Below are 6,000 nucleotides of genomic sequence, written 5' to 3' on the forward strand. Positions count from 1 at the left end.
TCTGTTTCTTGCACACATACATCATGAAGACGTCTATTTGACATCTGCATTACATTTATAAGAGCTATTTTTGAGTGTTTTCTCATCTCCGTTAGGTCTATATGACATTTCAGATGTGAAATAGACATTTAGAAAATCTCTTTAAAGGGTTACTCCACCCCAAAATGACAATTTTGTCATTAATCACTTAACCCCATGTCGTTCCAAACTCGTAAAATCTTTGTTCATCTTCGGAACACAATTTAAGATATTTTGGATGAAAACCGGGAGGTTTCTGACTGCCAAGTAAATACCACTGTCAAGACCCAGAAAAGTATGAAAGACATCGTCAAAATAACTCGTCTTATCTGCGTCTCCGTAGTGTAATTTTGTAGCAAATCCACTGGACGCAAACTGTGTACGCTGTTCTGTGTCAGCTGCACCACACGGTGACACAGATGAGATGAAATGTTGAATAAAGTTATTTTTATTTTCTTTGCATACAAAAAGTATTCCCGTTGCTTCATAAAATTCAGATTGAACCACTGATGTGAGATGGACTATTTTGAAACATGTGAAACAACCTTTTTGTAATTAGATACCTTCATCTGGGGTGTATTTCCCAAAAGCAATATGTTCACAAGTTTTACCGATAGACAGGGTTGCCAGGTTTTCAGAACAAAACTCGCCCAATTGCTATTCAAAACTAGCCACAGGGTCCCCCTGTAAAAATCACGTTCTGGGGGTGGTAACATATGCGTTTTTTCTTTATTTGTTTTTAAAATATCACGTTATTGGGGTCACTTAAACCCACTAACATATAAAACAACCCGCAGCAACAGTGTTAAAGCAGCCCAGTTCTGCAGGAAAACTGCGGACTTTGCAACACTGCCAAGACTTTGCCGGACTTTGCAACACTTCCAACCCACCAGATGCTGCATCGTCAAAATAACTCATCTTATCTGCGTCTCCGTAGTGTAATTTTGTAGCAAATCCACTGGACGCAAACTGCGTACGCTGTTCTGCGTCAGCTGCACCACACGGTAAGATGCTGCGGGTTGTTTTATATGTTAGTGGGTTTAAGCGACCTGGCAACCCTGTCTATCGGTAAAACTGGAACTTGTGAACATATTGCTTTTGGGAAATACACCCCAGATGAAGGTATCTAATTAGAAAGAATGTTTCACATGTTTCAAAATAGTCCATCTCACATCAGTGGTTCAATCTGAATTTTATGAAGCAACGGAAATACTTTTTGTATGCAAAGAAAATAAAAATAACAACTTTATTCAACATTTCATCTGTGTCACCGTGTGGTGCAGCTGACACAGAACAGCGTACGCAGTTTGCGTCCAGTGGATTTGCTACAAAATTACGCTACGGTGACGCAGATAAGACGAGTTGTTGAATAAAGTCATTATTTTTGTTTTCTTTGCGTACAAAAAGTATTCTCGTCGCTTCATAAAATTCAGATTGAACCACTGATGGCAGATCTCCATCACGTGCATTTAGATGGAGCAGTATTAGTGCACAGAGCTGTAGATCACTGACAAGCTACGCAATATCACGTTCATAATCACAGATAAATCGCATTTGATTATGAACACGATATTACGTAGCTTGTCAGCGAACTATAGCTCTGTGTATTAAATGCCACTCCATCTGAATGCACATGATGGAGATGTAAAAATTTTCAGCTGAACAATCGGTATGTTGCTAAACTACCATGAAAGCACTGCACTTGTTTCCCTCACAGCCTCGTTTTTTTCCTGTCAAAATGTAAATATGGTGCTACTGTGAATGTTTTGCTATATTTGTTCCATTATTTTGAAGCATGTGATGCATTATATATTGAACAAACATGCTCATACACTAAACAAAAGTTGGTATTAAGTTTAAAAAACGAATCATCTCCTTTGTAAATAAAAAAAAACAAAAAAACATGTTCATTAAAGAGGTACGGATGGCTGACTGAACCGAAGTTGACATCCCAGCACAGAACACAGAATGTTCCCTTAATGTTAGCATATGGTTCTCATCTGGTTATTTTTGGGAACCAACATAAGGCATGTTCTCTGTAGGTTTTTTTGTAAACAAATACGAACATTTCCACTATTGGAATTTGGCACACTATTTCACACTATTGGCAGTGTTGCAAAGTCCCCAGTTTTCCCGCAGAATTGGGCTACTTTAACACTGCTTCCGCGGGTTGTTTTTTATGTTAGTGGGTTTAAGCGACCCCAATAATGTGATATTTTAAAAAATGAATTTTTAAAAAGCGCATATGTTACCACCCCCAGAACGTGATTTTTACAGGGGGACCCCCACCAAAACACAATTGGGCTAGTTTTGAGTAGCAATTGGGCGGGCTTTGTTGTGAAAACCTGGCAACCCTGTCTATCGGTAACACCGGAACTTGTGACCGTAGTTGCTTTTGGGAAATACACCCCAGACGAAGGTATCTAATTAGAAAGAATGTTTCACAACATAGGGATAGGGATGTAGGGATAACTGCAGACAGGGTTGCCAGGTTTTCACAACAAATCCCAGCCAATTCCTACTCAAGACTAGCCCCGTTAAAAAAATCACGGTCCGGGTGGTAAAATACATGTTTTTTGTTAGGGATCCCCTGGTAAAATTCTAATTCCAGGGGCAATATATCACGTTACTGAGGTCGCTTCAACCCACGGACATTTAAAACAACGGCAAGTGTTAAAAAAGCCCAGTTCCACAGGAAAACCACAGACTTAGCAACACTGAGTGCAGGATGGAGCAATGGGTGTGGCAAAAGGTAGGGGGTGTGGAGAAAGGACGCCAAAGCTGTCTGTCAGGGTGTGGTGGCAGGGTTAGGACTGGGTTGGGGGTCTGTTGTGCTGATCCACCTTTCAGAACGCCTCCTTTTGGCACACCAGCCTGCGGCTATCCCTGTGACTAGATTCGGATGTGCCTTGTGGCCTTCCCATCTCCTTATGCTGCCTCCAGAGGCAGCAGGTGTTTTGAAACGAATGGACTGAGTGAAGAATTTAGTCATTCACTAATACCACACTCACTTGTTGCCACCTACTGGTGTAACCATAACCAGGAAAATACAAATCTTTTTGGAGAAGCGCATTCAAGTCACTGTTATTCTAGCCATCAGAATTACAGCCAATCTCAATTGCAAAATCGTAAGTTAGAAACTGAATTAGCTGATTTTTTCTCTCCGTTAATGAGGATGAGAACGTTTTCACTGCAAACTGCTTTGATTTCGTATTGGATAACTAGTGTATAGTTACTAAACAGTTTAGGCCGTCACATTTCTTTTGTATTGTACGTTTAATAAAGTGCTTTCCACACTAACAAAACATCGTCGCTCTTTTCTAGTGTAAACAAACAGCGTTCAGCCTGTCATCGACAGGAAAAGCGACATCACAGCGTTCAGTCACTATGAACGACCCTCATCACTGAATGAGTCTCATTGAAATACAATGATTTTTTTTCATTACAACGTTCTCGTTGTACTTAACAAACCAGCTTCAGAGACAAACGGTGATTAAAATACATCGCGCGTAAAATGAACTCGTGTCATATCTCTCACCTGTTCGTTTACTGCAGTTTCCAGCGAGCTAACGGTCCACCCGATGTGTGTCTGGATCCACCATCTTCATCGCCTGCCTTTCAGTCAGTCTGTGGGCAAGCCCGACTCCTCCCATTAGAGACCTGCTAATCAAACACCACCGAACGCTGCCTAATTTCTCAATGAACGAGCTGCAGCTCTCGGCCAAACATCGAGAGGTATTGTACGCATTCGTGTCATGCTGCACGTTCACATGTAGCGCTTTAAGTTCATAGTTAAAAATGACTTAAAGAATTAAATCTGTATAAAATCCCTTTCAGTGGCATGAAATGAATGTCCAGCCCTCCGACTAAAGAATGCTATACATGCAGAAAAAAAGAGGAAGCAAGCAATAGTTGGCTTACTGATACTTTTTTCAACTTCTTATTGCTGTTAAATTATACTATCATTCAAAAGTCTGGGGTCAGCAAGTTTCCTCAGCATCAAATAGAATTATGCATAGAATTTCTGAAGGATCATGTGATATTGAAGAGTAATGCTTTGACCTAAATTTGTAAATGTTATGTTACAAGGTCTTTGTTTACCATATGCACACGTATGACATGATCTAAAATAAATAACTTAACAAAACGGTCATGAATGCAAAATAATAGGAAATAAAAATGTGAGATGGACCTTTTTAGAGTAGCTTTATTTAATGTGGTAGGCAACTGACAAAACAACTACTGTCAATACAGTTTTTAATACAAATAAATATAAAATACATAATGGATGAGATGCTATAAATGCCGATTATTGTGGCTGTAAAAACCTACAGTACCTTATCAGCTTATCAGACAATACATGAGGAAAATACAAAATCTTAGGCTACATTTGTTCTTTCTTAAGCTAAATGAACTCTGACAAGCTTCTGCATAGATGTACTAGTCATTTAAAATCGGTTTATGCTTTACAGTGTAACTGCTGTTAAACTTTTGGTATTCACACAGAAACTGACATTACAATGAAAACTGACATAACCAGAAATACTGTGTGCTTCCTCAGTGTAATTCATATTACGGTACACCTCTATTAAACCTCTAAGGTAATGTAGGACTATTTATGAACTGCTTAGAAAGAGAATAAAGTGAAACGGGAAGCCCTGAACAGATATAAAGACATAAATATTGTACGTTTTCAACAACGTAACTGGTAAGACTGTCTATTAAAGGTTTAAGTTAGTAGGCAATACATTTTAAAACCACTTATAGTATTACAAAGAGGTAATTGTTAAATGTTTAGGGAGCCGAAAATGTGGTGTGTCTCTGTCGCTGCATGTATGGTTTATGAAATCAAAAAATCATAATAAAATGTAACCAAGTACAATGACAATGCGACCTTGATCCCAATACAATAGTACACACGTACATGCAAAAAGATAAATACAGGTCAGAGTGACAAAACACAAAGGCATTTCCAGTTTTAGACTATTCTTCCATATAAGACTCTATTAGGAAGTTTGTTTAACAGCAGGTGTAAGGATCTAAAACAAGCATCTGTGCACACACCTGTACATATAAAGAGGGAAAAATGATTAAACCCTGTCAGTTGCTAAACATTGTGTTATATAGAGGAATGGTGTGGAGGAAAACATGGCTTTATTCTTGAGGGGAACCTTTCAGAATACGGTGACAGACATCTGGCAATTTTGCTGCTGCAGCTCAACACAGGAATAAAAAGTCAGGGTCCAAGACATGCAGGAACAAAGAAAACCACTCTGACATGGCCCTTTATAAAGTCTAGAGTCAGTCTAGAAGTTATATAACTCAGCTACTTTCATAAATCTAGTTCTTGTGCAACTGTGCAAAATAAAGAACAGTAATAGACTGAAATTTAAAGGATTAGTTTACTTCCAGAATGAAAATTTCCTGACAATTTACTCACCCCCATGTCATCCAAGATGTTCATGTGTTTCTTTCTTTCTTCAGTCGAGAAGAAATTGAAGCATTAGTTCACTTCCAGAATAAAAATTTACAGATAATTGAATCACACCCTTGTCATCGAAGATGTTCATGTCTTTCTTTCTTGAGTCGTAAAGTAATTATGTTTTTTGAGGAAAACATTTCAGAAATTGTCCCCATATAGTGGACTTCTATGGTGCCCGTGAGGATGAACTTCCAAAATGCAGTTTAAATGCATCTTCAAAGGGTACTAAACGATTCCAGCCGAAGAAGAAGACCCTTCTTCTGTTGCTCGGATCATTTAGAGCCCTTTGAAGCTGCATTTAAACTGCATTTTGGAAGTGAAATGTATTCCTTTAAAAAAAAAATTCTTTATGACTGAAGAAAGACATGAACATTGTTGGATGTTGGGTGAGAAAATTATCTGTAAATCTTCGTTCTGGAAGTGAACTTTTCCTTGAAGTTTTTTGAGGAAAATATTTCAGATTTTTCTCCATATAGTGGACTTCAATGGTGGCCAACGGG

The 6,000-nt window shown here is 38.6% G+C and overlaps 1 protein-coding gene across 3 annotated transcripts in view; it reads right to left on the minus strand.

The window, feature by feature from the left end:
* apba1a (amyloid beta (A4) precursor protein-binding, family A, member 1a) overlaps nucleotides 1-3,669 on the minus strand; it is an 82,562-nt gene extending 78,893 nt beyond the window's left edge. For 2 of the 3 annotated variants that reach the window (XM_051109317.1, XM_051109313.1), the window contains exon 1: nucleotides 3,557-3,669. The gene's annotated coding sequence lies outside the window, so the exon portion shown is untranslated. The remainder of the gene's footprint in view (nucleotides 1-3,556) is intronic. The other variant, XM_051109315.1, reaches the window with a different exon arrangement.
* Between the last annotated feature and the right edge of the window lie 2,331 nt (nucleotides 3,670-6,000).

This window comes from Labeo rohita, chromosome 5 (assembly GCF_022985175.1).
Source record: "Labeo rohita strain BAU-BD-2019 chromosome 5, IGBB_LRoh.1.0, whole genome shotgun sequence".
Classification (NCBI taxonomy): domain Eukaryota; kingdom Metazoa; phylum Chordata; class Actinopteri; order Cypriniformes; family Cyprinidae; genus Labeo; species Labeo rohita.